Here is a 20,020-nt window from a genome sequence, read left to right as displayed (position 1 = left end):
ATGTTTGGTATTAAACATGCCGGAATCATACCAGTATTGGAAGTATGATTCCATGCACTCTGGTGGCTCCTTTGAGGATCCCCAGCATTGCTCCTACCAGCCCTCTGGGTTTTTCCGGGCAACCCAAGCTTCTGCCACCCCTCAGACAGGTTTCTGCCCTCCTGCTGCTTGAACAGCGCAAGCCCAGGAATGCAGAACAAAGGATTTCCTTTGGGAAAAGGGGGTAACACCCTCTCCCTTTAGAAATAGGTGTTACATGGCTTGGGAGGGGTAGCCTCCCCAAGCCACTGGTATGCTTTGAAGGGCACATTTGGTGCCGTCTGTGCCTAAACCAGTCTACACTGGTTCAGGGACCTCCAGTCCCTGCTCTGGTGCGAAATTGGACAATGGATGGCCACTCCCCTGTCAATCACCACCCCAGGGGTGGTGCCAGAGCTCCTCCAGAGGGTCCTCTGAGACTATCTGAGTGGCCAGGTCAGACAGGTGACGTCAAAGCCCCCTCCTGATAGGTGATCACCTGAATAGGTGACCAATCCTCCTTTCAGGGCTATTTAGGGCCTCTCTCTTGGGTGGGTCCTCAGATTCCAGCAGGACTCCTCTGCAACCTCTACATCTACCTCTAGCCACTGGAACCGTGACTGGACCTTCCAGGAACGGACAATCTGCATCCACGAGGAAGACTCTACTTCCAACATTGTTTTCATGGCTCATTCCAACTTCTGTAACATTTCCCCAGCTGTGCATCCTCTGAGGGCGGCAAGTCTTCAGTCTGCATGAGAAGGATGAAGGAATCTCCCTTGGAGTGAAGGAGTCCCTCCCCTGCATCCGCAGGCACCAACTAGAATAACGACCAGCTGCGTGGATCTCTTGTAATCCTGAGCTGCGTGGATCATGCATCATGGTTGGTGGTGGTCCGGAGTAGTCCTCTTGGTCCTCTCTGCCAGCTGTCCAACATTGATGGAGATAAGCCTTTGCCTTCCCACGCAGGACAGTACCCTGTGCACCGCACATCTCTTGCAGCTGCCAAGGCTTGTTTGAATCTCCTCCAAGGGATCTTCACGCTACAGATAGCCCTGGCCCCAGCACTCCTTCCTGCGGTGCACAGCCCACTGCATGCTTCTCCTGCAGCGTGGGACCAGTAGTGCTGCGTGGGCTCCTCTGTGACTCCTGGTTCCTTGTCCAGTAGGTCTCCTGTGGGGGCTGCCTCTTCTCCTTTGGACTCTCTGCCTTGGTGAGGGTCCCCCTTGGACTCACCCCATGGGTTGAGTCCTCCTGGACCTCCTTGCTGATCCTCGGCAGCTCCCCTTTTACTTCACCCCAACTTCTGCCTTTGCCAAGGCTTGTTGGTGGCTTTTTCACACCACTGACCAACTGCAATCATCAATTCGACGTAGGACGTCAACTGCATCCTCCAGGAACTCTTCACCTGCTCTGGGGCTGCAATCCTGACTGTCTTCATCCTACCATCAACCAACTGATGAATCCACAGCTGGGTGGGTAGTAGCTCTTACTCCTCCTGGACTCTTCTGTGACATTTGGACGTGGTCCCCTTCTTCCACAGGTCTTCCTCTTCAAGAATCCACTACTGGTTTCTTGAAGTCTTGTCTGGGTGTTGCATTTTCTTCATTTTCTTCCTGTTGGGTTGTTTGGGGAAAATCCATTCACTTACTTCTTTCTTCCTGGTCGCTAGGGGGCACTGTGACACTCACCTTTGGGGTTCCCTAGTACCCCCAGCTCCCCTCTACACATTCCACTTACCTAGGTGGGGGTCCTAGTACATGGTTTGGGCTCCCCCTAGGGTCACTATTGTCTATCTGCATTTGCACTGTTTTCTATCACTTTCTATGCCTATTGCTGATTATTTGAGTACATATCTAGTGTGTTACCTCCTATTGGAGGGTTGCCTCTCTAGTGCCTTTTGGTATTGTGTCACTAAAATAAAGTATCTTTATTTGTGTAACACTGAGTGTTTTCTTTCATGTGTGTAAGTGCTGTGTGACCCAGTGGTATTGCATGAGCTTTGCACGTCTCCTAGATAAGCCTTGGCTGCTCATCCACTGCTACCACACTGCCTACACTGCACTAATGGGGGATACCTGGATCTGGTATAAGGTGTAAGTATCTCAGGTACCCACCACACACCAGGCCAGCTTCCTACAGTACTTTATCCCAAACAATCCCATCAGGAACCAGAACAGCTGTTATGTTCACAAGGGACAAGTTTCTTCACACTTTATGTGAGGATAAATGAGGCCTTAAAACCTCATTCACCAGTTTAACAGCAGAGTGCTCAGAAAGGTATTGACCATGTATCAGCAAGAAGGAAACAATAACAAATCTGATCCATATAAGAAAGGTGAACAGTGTCAAAATTATTGACAGATAATACCATGGACAAACAAAATAGTTATGTCTGAGCCAATCAAAAAGCTTACATACATTAAACACAGGTGGAGAACCTGATGCTGAAGCATTTGAAGAAAAGTCATCAATTTTAACAAAGTAAGCAGCCTGTGCAAAAACTGGAGCCATTGCATCTGAAATAGAAGTGGTAGATGTGTCCACATGTAGTTCATCACAAACAATTCCATCCGTTTGTGTTGCATTGGTAAATTTGAGATTTATATTTTGGACATTTCATGTCAATGAAATGGTGACATAAATTAACAAACATGCATTCTACGCCCTCCCCAGCCCTCGGGAAATAATCTAAGCGTTATTTAGTGCTTGAAGACGTATATCCTGAATGGTAGTCAGAGGGATGAGGGAACTACCCAAGAATCCTCTCAGTCACCTGTGCAGGATCGGGTACATGATTCAATTTGACGTTGACAATGGAGACAAAACAGTTGTTTATAGAACCAGGCAGCAGTGGTAAAATGACAGTATCGGTACCATATAATCCTAGAACTGTAACCAGTACTCGTTAGGATAGTACAAACTCCTTCTTCGCAAGTATCTTTTCTCAAACTAGGTGCCCAACCTTAGGAATCCAGCATGTTGATGTTGGTAAATCCCTCATTCCCAAGTTGGCGGCATGTGCTGATCAATTTTCATCACAAAATTGTTGTAGTTCCTGTAAAACAGTGACACATTAATTTATGTCAAAAGGTGTTTTGCTGCCACCGCGCAGGGTCATCAAGTTTTGGGACATACATGGGGATCCCAAAGAGGACCTCATAGGGGGTTCGTCCTCCCAGAGACCTTCTAGGCAGATTGTTCAATGCCCTGTGGACTCCATATAGATGATGGAACCAACTACGACCCGAACCTAATACCCTGACTGTTAAGGAGTGCTTTAAGTTTCTGATATTCTGCTTCACTACCTAATTTTCGTCAGGATGATAGGTAATGGAATAATGCACTCCAGCACCCATCATTGCTATGGTGTCCCTGAAAGCCCTGGAGGCAAAAGCAGGGCCCTGGTCTGTGTGGAATGCTGCAACTGCGTATGACCCGATAAAGCTTTGCAAATATTTGAGCATGAGCTGATCATTGAGGCCATGACCATAGGAATCTGCAGCAAGAATCAATAGCAAGTAAAATATATTTGCATGCACCATCTGGTTTTAAGGGACCACAATGGTCCAGGTACACACACTGTGAAGGGTTGTTAGAAATTAAGAGGGGTGTTGGTGGCGGGAGTTTAATGGTGGACCCTTTATTTTGTTGCCAAATGTCACAACTAAGGATATACTGCTTGGTCCCTTTGTACAGACTTGGTCACCAATAACATTTTTGCAATTAGGGGATGGTAGTCGCCACACCAGCATGGGCAAAAGCAATACCCTCATGAGCTGCTATCATCGATTTTAATCTGTGATCTTGGTTGGGGATCACACAATCACCCACTCCTCGTAGCAAGGGCAATGTTTTGGGCACTTAAGTGGTAGGAATACCTTGCTGGGTATGCTTTTGGTAAAGGCTTGCAATCAGCAGAGGATTTAATGTCAACTAAAATTTCATCATCCACCCTCGTATGGCAATGAGTTAGCGCAGCAACAGAAGCTGCAGTAACGGCAGATTTGGCCGCTTCTTCAGCCAAAATGTTTCGCACAACGTGTATTCCAAACTTTGATGACCCAATGTATATACTACATGAGCCTGTGACAGCTTGTTTTCAAGACGTTGAACTTTATCCCACAGAAATCTTTGTTTTATGGTGCCACCTTTTAAATCTCTGAACCCATTAAGGTGCCAGTAGAATAAGTATTCATAGAAGAACTGGACACAATAATATGAATCACACAAAGTTGGTGTAGACTGTTAAAGATCCTTTGTTCCATCGACTAAATCAAAGCTTTTAGCTCTGGCAGTTGTGCTGTGCAGTCCCCTAGGGTTGGCGTGTGGGTTTGTTGGGAGTGGAGTTTGCCCTCCTCTACCTCACAAAGGCTGCGTAGGCCACATAATATTGGTGTTTGGTTCCTACAGCTAATTGAGCTGAACCACCGGTGTAGATGATGATTCTGTACTGATCAAGAGGCAAAATGTTAATAGGCATGTGGTATTCAAGTTCATACTGGAGAAATTCTTGGGTCTGTAATTTTGGATCGAAAACATAATCAACATCAGTTGCAGTCAAGGAGGTAGCCCAATGTATCCATCATGGATGTAATGCTTTTGCGTTGGGGACACTTGCTTTTGTGAAAGCCCCAACGGCTGGTATTGGGGTAATGACAAAATATGTGTTTCCCTTGGGCTAGTGGTCTCTGCTTTATGACCGCCAACTGGACAGCAGTCAGAATGTTTTCAGTTGTTGCAAAACCCATTTCTGTGTTGGAGTACAGGTGTGATTTGTATGCTATGAGTATAGTGCCCCCTTTTTTTTTAATGATGGCACCCGGAATAACCCTGATTACCAAATTTGTTTTGTTTTCACATGTGTGTAAATGTTTTTCTTCTAGCATGTCAGTCTGTAATGATCTGAGAATCTGTGTGTACCGCAGTGTCCAGTGATTGAAAGAACAGGAGGAATTAAGTTAAAGAGGTTTGATGCATTGTGCATAGTCTGGAATGTATGTTCTGCCAAAGTTAAAGAAATCAAGCAATAATTGCAGTTTCTTAGTGACATTTGTTTGTTGTAATTGTGCACATTTCTCTAGGAACTGTCATGCCAGGCTTCCTCCCTCATTCAATAGTTCATATCCTAGGAATAGGACGCTGAGGAAAGCAATTTTTGTTTTCTTGAAATTTAATTAATAGCCATGTTTGGGGACACCCAATACAATGGGGACCACCCAGGCTAAATGTGTGTTGAGGCCGTCATCTGTCAGATAGATGTAATCTGCTTAAGACAACGCCTCAGTACCAATATGTCTAAGGTTGAATGCTGTCTCCGTTACTCCTGGAGCGGCAATCATTAGTTAGAATATCATGTGCCTATCATGGCAGCCTTGAGCAGGGCACAGAGTGAAATGTGTGCAAAGGTGCTGATAAAATGTGCAATGAGAACAACTATGCCATCTCAGAAAAGGTAGCTGAATATCAAAACAACAAGATGAAAGCTAGTTGCACTAAAAAATATTAAAAGGAATAAAATAAATAAAACAAGTGTGTATATTTAAAGGCACATGCTACGGCCTAAAGCTAAAATAAGGAAGTCCAGCCTAGGCCCTAAGGGAACCCACAACACTTTCTGGATCAAGACATAATGACATACACTTGGTGGTCCCATTGGAGTATGTAATGGTAGGTAAATTTGTATGGGCATGTTTTTTCTTAAACACTGTCATTCATTCCATGTTATTTCTAAAATGTTCTTATTCATTCCACATTCTGGAGTGGAATGGGAGCATAGGAAGCTTTCAGCAGCGGATAGTCAGTTGCTACTGAATTCGGGCTACTACGAGAACAGATACAGTTGTGGGTCTTTTGCTCATCAATAATAAAGCCTTTCAACCCTACATTTGCTATTCCTTAGCTTTCAACATAAATTGGTGCCAAGGTGAAGAACATAGTGACACCCCCTAACTCTTGGTGTCAGGCTCAAGCAATCATTCATTCCTGCAGTTGTACTTGCTTTACAATGAGTTTCAAGTGACTCACCTCATGACAGGAGCACTTGGAGAGCCATTTGAGAAGCTGGAAGCTGCTGGAGCTGAAAAGAGACCCCGCTTCCAAGCACTGATTCTGAGGCACACTGTTCTTGGTTGCAGTGCTAAGGTGCGCATGATCCTGATTGCATGCAGACTGCTCAAGCATCATTGTGCGAGCTGTGTCAGCAGTGCATGGAGAGTCATGCAAAGAGAGATGAGCAGCCATAAATGCACATGCATGCTGTTGCGTCATGGTGTTTCAGCAGCTGATGGTTGCATGTAACGTCACGCGTGTCAGGACATGCATTGATCTTGCATTACATTCCCAAGTCGTCCATGGGTCCTAGCAACGCTCATGCTCTACGGCACTGTCTGGGCTTGTTTCAGGAGCCGCAACAACATGAATTTATTGAGTGGTTCTCTGCTCTTCAAGGTAGAATTTATTAATTAATTTCTACAAAAAAAACCTGAGAAAGACAACTTGCTCATCCGGCAGTCACTTCGTATGGTTACTACATATTGCAGCATTAATTTCAAGTAGGATTTCAGGTTATTCTTCAATGCAGCATCCATATTGAAATTTTACATATTTTGGACAATTTTATTCTAGGTACCAATAACGGCAGCTTCTCAACAATTAGCTCAGCCACCTATATTCTTACAATAACCTGGCAAACCAGTTATTAAATGGCGGCTCTGGTTGAGGACTTTTGAAAACTATTTGATTGCCACAGATGCAGCGACGTTCAGTCCTGAGCGCAGACTGGCAACATTGTTTAGCTGCATTGTTTTTGCTGCACAACAGGTGTTTGATAACTTACCTCCATAGCCTCACCTTATGATGGGTGATGGCGAGTGGGATCAGTACAAGGAGGCATTGGCACATCGTGGAAAGCAGTGCTCAGGAGAACCGAGCCTAATGCTCAAAAGACATAATTATTTCAAAGAAAACAAAACATGAATGAAAGTGTAGAAGAATATGTATCCGCATTAAGAGTTTTAGCAGCAAGTTGCGAATGTAGTGCTACTGGGGACACTTACATAAGAGGCCAATTTGGTTTTAGTTGTCAAAGGGCTGCATTCCTGACCGTCTTCGTCAAATACAGGAAAGATTACTTAGCTGCAGGAACCCTACATTAGTTGAAACCATTGATCTAGCCAAAGGAATTGAACATTCCATGATATCATCAAAAGCAATACATAATGATCACTTTGTTAAAACTTTGTCCATGAACACTAAATATATTGAGACCACGGTGAATGTTGTTGTGAATACTAATGTTCAAACATGGAAACAACCTGCTATACAACTCATTGGTTATTAGTTCAGGTGTGGGTCTAAAACTAGCATGGGAAACAATCAGCAATTGGTAAACAGTGTATTTCATGCAAAAATGTGGGACACTTTCAAGCAGTGTGCAAAAGTGGTAACAAGAAACCTGCAAAAATGAACAGTATAGAAATTTCAGAAGGGAATGTTTTCATTTGTGCTGAGAGGTTGGGAAATGTTGTTCTTACTCTTGAGTGCAATTCCATAATCAGTTCAAATAAGGTGAAGAGTCCATTATGTGATGCTACAATTGAAAATATTTATTTGAAGGTGAAGGCTGGTTGTGGTTCGTGGATAAAGAGTACATCAGATATGACATTTGATGAGTAAATGGGGCGATAAGGTTTAATTAACTCAAACTGACATCAATCCCAAGGCATTTGGGGAAAAGGATATAGATATGCTTGGATTCTTCATATCCGAAGTACAGTGCTTAGGTAGATACATTTTGACCAAGCTATATGTAGCAATCAAGGGAAAAAACATTATAGGATGGCAAGACCTAGCCACCATGGGTCTGTACCTCATAACTGGAGCAGAAAATCCTGTATCCTTGAGGGAAATGTCAATAGCACTTGTGGAAGAAAATCCACACTTAGCAGACATTGAGAGGATTTTGACTCTACATAAAAAAGTGTTTAGTGATTGGGCAGGGATATTTAAAAGTTTTGAGCATCACATTCGACTCAAACCTGATTCTCAACCAGTCACTCATAAAGTTCATCCCATAACTCCGAGCGTAAGGGAAGAACTTAAACTAGTACTTAAAAAATTGTGTTCTGAAGGTGTAATTACACCATCTAATTCATCCCAGTAGGTATAACCCATCGTGGTAGCCAGGAAAAAATGTGATGAGGTCAGACTGTGTGCTGACTTGCGTTCTTTAAATAAAAACATGCTGGTGAATTGCCATCCCCTTCCAAAAATTCAGGAGCTGCTAGCTAACATAGGGGGATGTGAAAATATTTTGCACCATACACTCACACTCTATATACCACCAGGTACCATTCACAGTTGAGTTTCAGGAGCTTACAACATTTATAATGCCATTTGTTCTAGCCTCGGGGCCAGCTTTTGCCAAAGCTCACAGATTATTTGTTTGGGGAGATGCAAGAAGTCTAAACGTATCAGGATGGCATTCTAATATTTGCTCAGAGTTGGGATACACAGAATGAGACTTTGAGAAGAGCCTTGGCCATACTTTTTCATGCTGGATGGACAGTAAGACGCAAGTGTAAATTTGGCACGCAGGAACTCTAATATCTGGGAAACATCATTTCTTTAGAGGGTATCAAACTAAAATGTTCTCTTATTAAAGTTATTCATGAAGCTACTCCACCCAAAGATATGGACGTCCTCTTCTCATTTTTGGGGTGGGCAGAGTACTATGCTCGCTTTGTTCATAGGTATACATAGACAGTAAAAACTTTAAGAGCACTGTTAAGAAAAGGAGTGAGGTATACGTGGACAGATAATCTAAATAACACTTTTGAAAATGTTGAAAAACTCATTGAGGAAGCTCCTGCATTAAGTCCATTCCAGGATAATTGGAAATGCCTGGTTACTGTAGACACCGGTCTATCAGGTCTAGGGGCAATTCTTGGACTTTTGGTGCCCATTGCTTTTGCCTCTAGAACATTGAGACAAGCAGAGACGCATTGCAGCGCAATAGAAAGGGAGATGATTGTATGTGTGTGTATGGGTGGTACAGAATTTTAAAAATTACATTTGGGGATGTGAATTTTAAATGTATACAGACCACAAACCTTTGGTACACATTCTCGATGGTAGTGGTTCTCTCAGAACGTCTGCGAGACTGGTGCACTTGCTGTCTAAAATGCAAGTGTCACTTCATAGTTCAACACTTGCCTGTAGAGAAGACTTTAAGGCTGAATGTCTGTCAAGAAGGGCATTGGAGGATGAAAGTGTGGATGATGAGGGGGATGAAACTGAGTGTGTGGCTACTGTGGTGGATGCCATTGAAGAGTCCTCCCAAGAGTTAACTGAACAGATGTGGCAAACTGCTTACTCTAATAAACAGACTCTAACTCAAGTCAAACATTATATAAGTAATGGTTGGTCAGAGTACAGAAATCTATCAGGGGAACTCAGAAATGTTGCACAGGTAGCTGCTAATCTATTAATTGTCAATATGATAATGTGCCATAATTTGTTTTTCCTCCTGAGGGTTTAAGGAAAGACATCATTCGTGTAGCTGACCAAGATCATCTGGGCACCACTAAAACCTCAAAATGTATAAAGCAATATTATTGGTCACTTTCAATAGACATGCAAGTTAAATTCATGATTGATGGATGTACTGAAGGTCTCCTTTCAGACAAACATTGGAGAAATATGGAAACACCACTTCATCCGGTGCCTTTTCCAGTCAATCTCTGGGAAAGGTATGATTAGACTTTTCAGGACTAGATGAGGTATTAACTACTGATAACAGGTACTTGATTTTTCTCATTGACTATCAATCATAGTGGTCTTACTATATTTTTTGTGATGCCCTAATTCTGAGAAAGTTATACAATGTTTGAAACAAATATTTGTATTAGAAGGTTCTAATAAGACAATAGCTACAGTCAATAGCACACATTTTACATAACTCCACATGTGCACGTTTTTAAAGTTCCATGATGTGCAACATTTCAAAGTAGCTCTTTAATCTCCTTAATCCAATGGATAAGTAATAAGGGCTAACAGATTAGTCAAAGAGGGCATTCAAACAGCATTGTCCTCGGGGTTACATACTCAGGTTTTTGTGAATAACAAGGTGTGGAGTTACAACACTACACCTCATCTCATTCTACCACTGGAGTAGCCCCTTTCACACTTACAAGAGGAAGAGTAGTACACATACATTTATTTTCAAACTGGTTGTGTGGAAAAGGTAGCTGTAGTAAAGTTATGTCAGATAATGAACAGAGATCTCAGGTGTCACAGAAACAGAATGCAATGAGGAAAATGCTGGGGAAAGGAAAGGCAGAATACTGATCTACATATTGGTGATTGGATCTTGATTTAAAAAAAGAGTGCAGAAAAGGACATCGAGATTTTCATCACCAATTCTTGTGACAAGAGTGAAAAAAAGGCTCTGTTCTTCTTGATGGCAAAAGTTGGTGGAACAGAATGAACCCTGTTCGTCTGTCCAAGCAACAAGCAGGCCTGCTAAAAGGTCGTGGTGATAATAAGGTAGAAAACTGTGACTGGGCTGATTGGTTGCAACCTGTCTTTAGAAGCAACATAGAGGTTGGGCATACTGATGTTTCGGGTAAAGATTCTGTATCATTGCAACCATGTCGAGCTGCACAAACTGGTGTGTCAAAGGAACCAGAGAAATCTGTGTCACTGCAACCGTCTCTGCTGCACAAGCTGGACCGTCAAAAGAACTAGAGAAAAGTAGGTTCAATACATCTCAGGGCAAAGAACCAGTGGAAGGTAAACTCATCGGTCGGCAAAGCTAGGCACCAAGCAAATTCAATGACTACGTGCTGTTTTAGCATGCTTGCTGTTGATATATGATATTAATGGTTTTTTTTTTTCTGCATTATAGGTTTGGATTTTTATTGTTTTTGAAGGGGGGGGTGTTGTATGTAATGGTAGGTAATGGTTGGCAAGGTTCTGTGGGCATGTTATGTTTTAAAAAGTTGTTATTTATTTCGTGTTATTTCTTAAATCTCGTTATTCATTCCACTTTCTGGAACGGAATAGGAGAATTAGAAGCTTTCAGCAGCAGTCAGTTGCTGTTGGATTCGGAGTGCTGCCAGACCTGTTAAAGTCGTGGGTACTTTGCTTATCAAGAATAAATCCTTTCCAACCTGCGTGGACTCTTTCTTGGCTTCAATACTCATCTACTGAGGATGGCACCAGTATCGGGAAGAGGGCCGTTTTATTTGGGCAGAGCACTCCAGGCTCAGGCCTCCATGAACCTCTGAAGTGTTTGCAATTACGACATCTCTGTCCACACACTTCAGGACCATTATTAACACATATTGACCAATTATGGTTCTTTAATAATTTGACAGTGACCTATTTTTCAAATGTAAAGAGTGTTTCTGATTACTTTTTCCTCAGACAACAATAGGTTTCCACTCGTCTACTTTTTGACTTGGGCACTTGGAGTGTTAATTATATGCAATTTCAAAACGTCTTTGCTGTGACGATGTGGTGACCTCAATGTTAATCTCAATCGTCCTCTTTTCGACTGTTCTTCTGATTTTGGGGAAGGATGAGTGAACAGCGGGAGAGCAGGAGAAAACTGCACAATACCCCCTTCCATTTTCATGATTTGTCTGGCAAAGCTGGAGTGGAAACCAACGCCCCCATGAAAAATATTTCATAGTTACTTTTTGTATGGAGCAAGTACAGCAAGGTAAACTGACCATTTCCATGAATATTTGGGCTGTCCCTCCAAGACAATTTGAAACATACTTGTGTATAACATTTATTTTTAAATCACATTTGACAAAAAACACGTTTTATTCCAGGGTCTGGCCCAGTGCTCTGGAAGAGGATCTCACCAGTCACTCACGAGAGGTGCCGTGGGTCATGATGCCCCACACCACTATAAACAACTGTAATAAATAGGATATTACACTTTCTGAATCTAGGTTTTATGCAATGCTATTTGTTATGTGCAGCAGGCATAAAAAAGTTACATTATCATATTCAAGACAGAATGGGTGCTTCTGAAGTCAGTATGGGAAGTTTAGATGCAGGCACTCTTCCACCAAGACTTTTGACCAGCAAGGTGGCAACGTTGGGCGCTGGGCGTGAACACCGAATGAAAAGATGAGAAGATGGGCACCAGTGCCACACCGTTATTTAATTGTTGTTTTTTTTAGATCGCACTTCTAAACAGCAACATGAAGCATAATGGTGAAAAAAAATAAAGCAGCATTACAAAGCAGACATTCTTACAGAGCGGGTCCATTAGTGCTACAAGTGGAAAGTTAGCAGTTTTAGAAAAAAAAAGTCCATGAGGGCAGGCTCCAAATCTAGAAAGTACTGACAGAGGTGAGTATTGGCCTAAATGACCACTCAGCCTTCTGCTAACTCTTAAGGAAATGTTATATCCTTAGTGAGACCCCTCCACACGCAATCAGAAATTCTCGGGTCATGCTTATTTTTTTAAAATTTGATATCATCTTAATGTACACATTAAACCAATACTTAATGCAGGCATATGATGTTTTGGAAGTAAACACAGGTAGAACAGTGAGCGTTTTAGGTGCCTCCGGGTAGCAGCAGCAATACATTACCATGGACGAGCTGAATGGCCATCACTAGGGGGCCAGGAGAATGAGAACGCTTTTCTAAGTGTATATTTCTACCTACAAACAATATAATACTTTTCACCACAAATACCCACCTCCAGGAGAGCTCAGTTAAGTGTTTGCTGCGGGCATTTGTACATAATCTGCAATTTTGATTCTGTCAGGGCATACTCAACCTTTCATCCTTCCATAGTTCCTAATTAAGTTGGGTAATGTTAGACTTGGACCTTTCTGCAGGGTCAACCCCGACTTTTAACTTTCACTGCTACATTTTTGATAGTTTTATTTGTTGGCCTTAGGACTCTCTGCACTTTACTGCTGCTAACCAGTTTGGTACAGACGTCTGATCCAAGGGGTAGACTGGGCCACATCACTTTGCTGGCCCGGGTACTGTTTGCCTACTGGGAGGCCTCTGTGAGCAAATTAAGGTTAGGCAATTCACAGATGGGGGTCACAGATGAGAAGAAGGGTTCTCCTTGGGCCAGTTCAGTGGCTCAGGGGAGTATAGATAGAGGGATCCAACTGAGTTCAGAGAGGCATTGAATTGACATGACCACTTGCCTAATAGGCCCTTCGTCCATATTCTACTGCCTAAGCAGGGACGGCCATCAAGGCATTGATTAGTCTATCATGGCTTTAGTCTGTAAAAGGGTCTTGTTGGACTTGGCCCTTTCTGCAGGGTCATTGCCAGACTTTTTGCCTTCACTTCTCCATTTTTGCTGATTTCGTTTTTTGTTGGCCTTAGGACTCCGTGCACTTTACCACTGCTAACCAGTGTTAAAGTGCTTGCGCTCAGTGCTCTCTCCTTAAAACATGGTAGAAATTGCTTATGCCCAAATGGCCTTTTTAATGTACTGTAATTCCCTAATAGATTGGCAATACATGTGCACATGGCCTGTAAATTAAATACTACTAATAGGCCTGCAGCACTGATTGTGTTGCTCACTTAATTAGTCCTTTAAACGTCGCAGGCCTGTCATTGCATCCTGTGTGTGCAGTTTTAAACTGCCATTTTGTCCTGGCAAAATAAACCTTTTGCCACCAACAAATCTTACTTTTTAACACATATAAGTTACTCCTAGGGTAGGTGCTAAACAGCCCAAAGGGCAGGGTGCAATGTATTTAAAAATTAGGATATCTAATTCTAAGTTATACATGTCCTGGTAATGAAAAATTACATTTTCTTTTCACTATTGCATGGCCTACCTCTCCTGTAGGATAGCATTCACTGGCAGGACGGGAGGAAGGAGCAGGACATAGCCTTACTTACACTTGAAAGAGCTGTGTCCTGCCTCCACACAAAGGGCTGCATAACTCCTGTTGTTATCTGGAGCCAGGACAGGGAAAGCAGGATGCCTGGTGACTTCAAAGGGAATTCTTGTTGCTTCTCCCCACTTCAAAGGCACAACTGGGTATAAACACTGGTCTTCAGACACCAGCTCTTCAGTACACTTCTAGACCTGTGGATGCTTGGCCAGGAAGAAGGACATCTGTGCTGCTGGAAGGAGTGCCACTCTGGTGTACTGCTGCCTGAAAGGACTGCTGCTCTCTTGCCTATGTGAGAAGAACTCGACCTGCAACTCTGATTCCAGGACCCCAGATTGATTCCAAGGGCTAGTTGACTGGCTCCTGATCAGAAGCTTCAGGAACATAACAGGATTTTAACAACCTTGAACCCAGCACCTTCCCTCCCAAGTGGTAAATCAACAGTCCTGGACCCTTGGAAGTGGGCCTGAATGTGCTCTGCTAAGTCCAGCTGTGGTCCCTTCTGGAACCCATGAGAAGCAACGCAAATTGATGCAAAGCCCCGCAAAGCCTCACTGAACAGCTGCCAGCCTCATTGGAAGCGAAGCCGAGCGATGCAAGGTCCCACAAAGCCTTGCCGCCCAGCTGCCAGCACCATGGGGCCCGACCCCAAGTGATGCAAAGCCCCACCACCCTACTGCTGCACAACTCATGGGAACTGCCATAAAGCAACTGCAAGCCCCACAAAGCCTCAGGCACACAGCTTTATCGGAACCGACACCGGACAACGCAAAACCTCGCACAGCAATGCCACACAGGCCGCGCACCAGAATTAAGGTACTTTGTTCAGCAGGTCTAACTTGGTCCCCCTAGGTAGCCCATGATTCATCATTGTTGGCCTAAACTACTAACTTTGTCCCGGTCCGGAATGGCCAGAGAACCACAGATGGCACTTGTACATTTTGACGCTATTTTTCACAGAAATCTTTAATATTGCATATCTCCGGTTCTCTGCTTTGACTTTTGTCATTTTGGTCCTGTTGTATTTATAAAAAATAACTCTGTTTTGGTGTGGGACCCTTTTTGTATGGTGTTTTTCACTTCATTAGTGTTTGAAGTGTTAGTTTACACATTGCCTCTAAGATTTGGAACGCCTCTGTTCCAAATTATCAGAGGGTTGAGCGAGCACAGGTTAATTTAGCGTTGGCTTGTGCCTCACCCTGACAGGGATTGTGGTTCTGGGTTGAGTACAGTTTCACCCCCCTCCCCACAACTAGTAACCCAATTTCTCACAGGTAATAGTACATCTTTTATTTAATAAGAAAATACAGATCTCTGGCAGCATGCACTGTATAAAACTGATGTATTATTAAACCTCATTGCTTGGTATACTTTTGTGTTTACAGTTCTGTATATTCATTGTACAGTAGTAGGAATGTAGCCTCTTTCTAGCTTGGTTACCCACACATGTGGCCTGTTTGTCAGTATGTTTGACTGTGTCTATTGGGATCCTGCTAATGAGGACCCCAGTAGTTATGCTCTCTCCCTTAAGTTATGGTTGTTGCATACTGGTAACCCAGTATTTTACCCAAAATTGGGATACTGGTGCTCCCTTATAAGTCCCTAGTATTTGGTACCTAGGTACCCAGGGCATTGGGGTTCCAGGGGATCCCTATGGGCTGCAGCATACCTTTTGCCGCCCATAGGGAGCCCATGGAAAGGCTTCTATAGGACTGCCATTGCAGCCTGTGTGACAAGGTGCATGCACCCTTTTACTGTCATTTAGACTGCACCAGGTCACTTATAACTCGCCCCCATAGCAGTCCCTCCAGCCCTGGGGGTGGGGTGCAAAGTACCTGTGTGTGAGAGCATCCTTGCACTAGCAGAGGTGGCCCCACGACCTGCAGGACCGTTTCCCCAGACTTCGTGAGTGCGGGAACACCATTTTACGTGTGTACTGGACATAGGTCACTACCTATGTCCAGCTACATAATGGTAACTCCGAACATAGGCATGTCTGGTATCAAACATGTTGGAATCATACCCCAAGGCTTTTGCAAGCATTGGTTGTATGATTCCATGCACCCTGGGGGCCCCTTAGAGGACCCCTAATATTGCTATTGCAGCCTTCTGAGTTTTTCTAGGCACCCCCAGCTGCTGCCACCTCTCAGACAGGTTTCGGCCCTCCTGTTTCTTGAGCAGCTCAAGCCCATGAAGGCAGAAGAAAGGATTTCCTTTAGGAGAGGGGTATTACACCATCTCCCTTTGAAAATAGGTGTTACATGCTTGGGAGGGGTAGCCTCCTCAAGCCACTGGAAATTCTTTGACGGGCACATTTGGTGCCTTCCTTGCATACACCAGTCTACACTGGTTCAGGGACCCCCAGTCCCTGCTCTGGCGCAAAACTGGACAAAGGAAAGGGAAGTGGCCACTCTCCTGTCCATTACCACCCTAGGGGTGGTGCTCAGAGCTCCTTCAGAGGGTCCCTGGATTTTGCCATCTTGGATTCCAAGTTGGCAGGGAACTCTGGGGGCATCTGAGTGACCAGTGTCAGCAGGGGACGTCAGAGCCCTCCCCTGTTAGGTGCTTACCTGTTTAGCTGACCATTCCCCTTTTCAGGGCAATTTAGGGTCTCTTTCTAGGATGGTTCTTCAGATTCGGATTGCAAGACTCCAGCAGGAATCCTCTGCATCCTTTACTTCACCTTCTCACCGATGAAACAGCATCTGGACCCTCCATGAACTCTACAAACGGCAACAAAGAAGCAAAGACGACTTCTACAACATTGTATCTTCAGCTCCTGCCAGCAACTGCAACTGTTTCCCAGTTGCACATCCTCAGAGGACAGCTTGTCTTCAGCCTGCACCAGAAGAATGAACAAATCTCCCTTGGAATGAAGGAGTCACTCCCCTGCTTCAGCAGGCACCTCCCTGCAACAACGACTGGCTGTGTGGGTCCCCTCTCCTGACAAGTTGCGTGGATCCTGCATCACGGGTGATGGACTGAAATGGTCCTGACCGTCCTGACATCCTACTGTCCAACTTTGGTGGAGGTAATAGCTTGCCTCCCCATGCAAGACATTACCTCTCGTGCATCTCATGCTTTGCAGTTGCCATGGCTTGTTGACATCATTCCACGAAGCTCTTCGTGCACCATGCAGATCCGGCCCCCAGCACTCTATCCTGAGTGTTTCTCCTGCGGTGTGCGATCCTTTGTTGTAGTGCTGCGTGGGCCTTCTTTTGCACCTTCTTTGTCCCCCTGCTGTGGGACTCCTGTGTGTGCTGCCTGGTCTTCTGTGGGCTCTCTGAGTTGCTGAGAGCCCCCTCTGAGTCTCCCTTCTGGGTAGAGTTCACCAGGTCCCTCCTGGTCTCAAGCAGTGCCATTTTCCGCTAACCGTGAGTTTTGCATGTGCCAAGGCTTGTTGGCGGAATCCAGAGTCGCAAACCAGACTGCAGTCTTCCATAATGCGTGGGACATCATCTGCACCAACGAGGAACCCGCATCCGTCTTCTTGGGTGCAGTACTGACTGTTGTTCTTCACTGGTGGTTCTTCTTTTGCACCTTCATCCGGGTTAGCAGGGGCTCCTGTTCTCCCTGGACTCTTCTGTGCTTCTTGGACTTGGTTCCCTTCTTCCACACGTCTTCAGGTCCAGGAATCAACTGCTGGTGTCTTGCAGTCTCTTCTGGTTCTTGCATTATCTTCTCTCTCGTGTTTCTGTGTGTTCTAGGAAAGTAACTATGATTTACTCCTGCTTTCCAGGGCTCTGGGGTGGGTCTATTGCTTGCCTTTGGTGTTTTCTAATACTCCCAGCACCCCTCTACACACTACACTTGCCTACGTGGGAAATCAACATTTACATTCCACTTTCTTAGTATAAGGTTTGTGTTCCCCCCGGACCTTTTCTATCTATTGTCATTTTCACAAATTGCACTGTTTTCTAACTGTTTTATGCCTATTTCTGCAATACTAGTGTATATCATTTGTGTATTACTTACCTCCTAAGGGAGTATAGTCTCTATGGTATTTTTGGCATTTGTGTCACCAAATTAAAGTACCTTTATTTTTATAACACTGAGTATTTTCTTTCATGTGTCTGAGTTCTATGTGACTACAGTGGTATTGCATGAACTTTGAATGTCTCCTAGAGAAGCCTTGGCTGCTCAGCTACAGCTACCTCTAGAGAGCCTGGCTTCTAGACACTGCCTACATTTCACTAATAAGGGATAACTGGACCTGGTATACACTACAAACCAGGCCAGCCTCCTACAACAGTGCATAATCTACCCAAAAGCGGTTCAGAGGTACTGAGAGTCATTATGAGTACCAACTACTCATGGCACTTATAAAAGACTTAAGCACCCAATTAAACACTGACTTCACTCCCTCCTTATTTGGCAAGATAATGATAGACACTGGGGCCCTTTCACTAATTCTGGGGTCCTATAAATCTTTTCTTCTCAGTTCCGAGGAGTGAAGAGTAACAAATTTCAATTTCATCAAACAGTTTCTTATAATCCAAATATCAAATAATAACACCCTGAGTCAATTCATAGGGTTAAATGGGTTTATTACAGACTCAAATCAAGGTACATAAATCAGTATCTAAACCATAGTATAAACAAATAATATCACTGAAGGAGAACTAAAGTGTCGCACAATGTTAAACATACTTAGCATATACAAGACTAAAAATTGTATTGCAACAATACAAAAGATCAGGAAAAGCATATGTTTCTTGGCCACGAGATCCAAACTCTCCTGCCTAACCATTTAAACTGAACTCTAACCATCCTAATACTAGAAATATTTGAGAAAGGTCTGCAAACTGAAATTCAGTAGAATATTCTGTTAAGAGAGGTGATGGCATGAAGCCACATAAAGTATGAGGTTTATACCTCAGAAGAGTCCGTTCAACTATAAAGATAGGAAAGGATCTGAATCTTCACTAACTAAACCCTCCTTAAATCACAATTTCCCAGGACGATGAAATCCCATTCGAAGCTTCTTGAATGATTCCTAATTAATTGTAAGTTACAATTTCCAACCCCTGACACATCCCATCTTGATACTCTTCGGTCTCAGCAAATTCACAAGAGTGACGACTGCCAAGCTTCCAGAAAACTCCTCTCTTCATCTTTGCATAGTTTGTCTCAGGTTTTCTTGTTTTTCATGCACAATGAGCTTCTTGTTGACTCCATCTCTGCTCCTAACGCCTGCATCTTGAAGGAAACATTTTAGAAAAAAAAACTCTAAAATGAATGTTAAATGAAAAAATATATATATATGTGGGTCTTCACTCCAGCCAACATAATAAAACACAAACATATTCTCAAATTACGTAAATGCGAACATATAAGACAGGTATGCAAAATAATAATATTAAAACGTTAGTCTTGAAAAGATTACCATAAAATGTTGATTATATTAAAATTCTCATATTTTTAAATTACATAAATGCGAAACACTTCAATTAAGAACATATAAGACAGGTATGCAAAATAATACTATTAAAGCGTTAGTCCTGAAAAGATAATCATAAAATGTTGATTATATGCCATAAACAAAGATGCACTCAGCTCACATGTTTTGCAGTGCAGGAATTAAATGAATCGTATTAAATGTTACACAAAATGTGGCCACCAACTTGTGACAATCAAAAAAATGATTACCCCTTTACGTTCTTTTTCCCAGGGAGGTAGTGGCACAGGAAAGCTATGCTCTTTCAATAACTACCCCTAACGTCATTGAGTAGTTAGTTTCTAATCTCACCTACATGTAACTGAAAAGTAATTAACATTTGATAATCCCTCATGATTCCATAACTAGAAGACACCTGGTTCACATCAGTTGTACATTAAATGCACGATTTATAGATAAACGATAATCGCTGTCGGTTTGACAATAACATCCTTTCTGTTCCATTACAAATGAATTCAAGTTTAAAGGACTGCGATCAGTCCCTAAAGAATTTGGCAGTACAGCCAAACTCCAAAACAGTTCAAAGTTTAATTTCCTAAATCTGTTAATGTATACTTTTTTAAACAACTTTTTCACTACAAGCAGGGGCAGCTCCTCCTTTAGGGCGGAGGAGCGTCAACCCCCGCCAGCAGCAGGAGCTGCAAAA

The sequence above is a fragment of the Pleurodeles waltl genome, chromosome 9, assembly GCF_031143425.1.
Source record: "Pleurodeles waltl isolate 20211129_DDA chromosome 9, aPleWal1.hap1.20221129, whole genome shotgun sequence".
Taxonomy (NCBI): Eukaryota; Metazoa; Chordata; class Amphibia; order Caudata; family Salamandridae; genus Pleurodeles; species Pleurodeles waltl.
The sequence above is the reverse complement of the archived record's forward strand: the minus strand, read 5'-3'. Positions refer to the sequence as shown.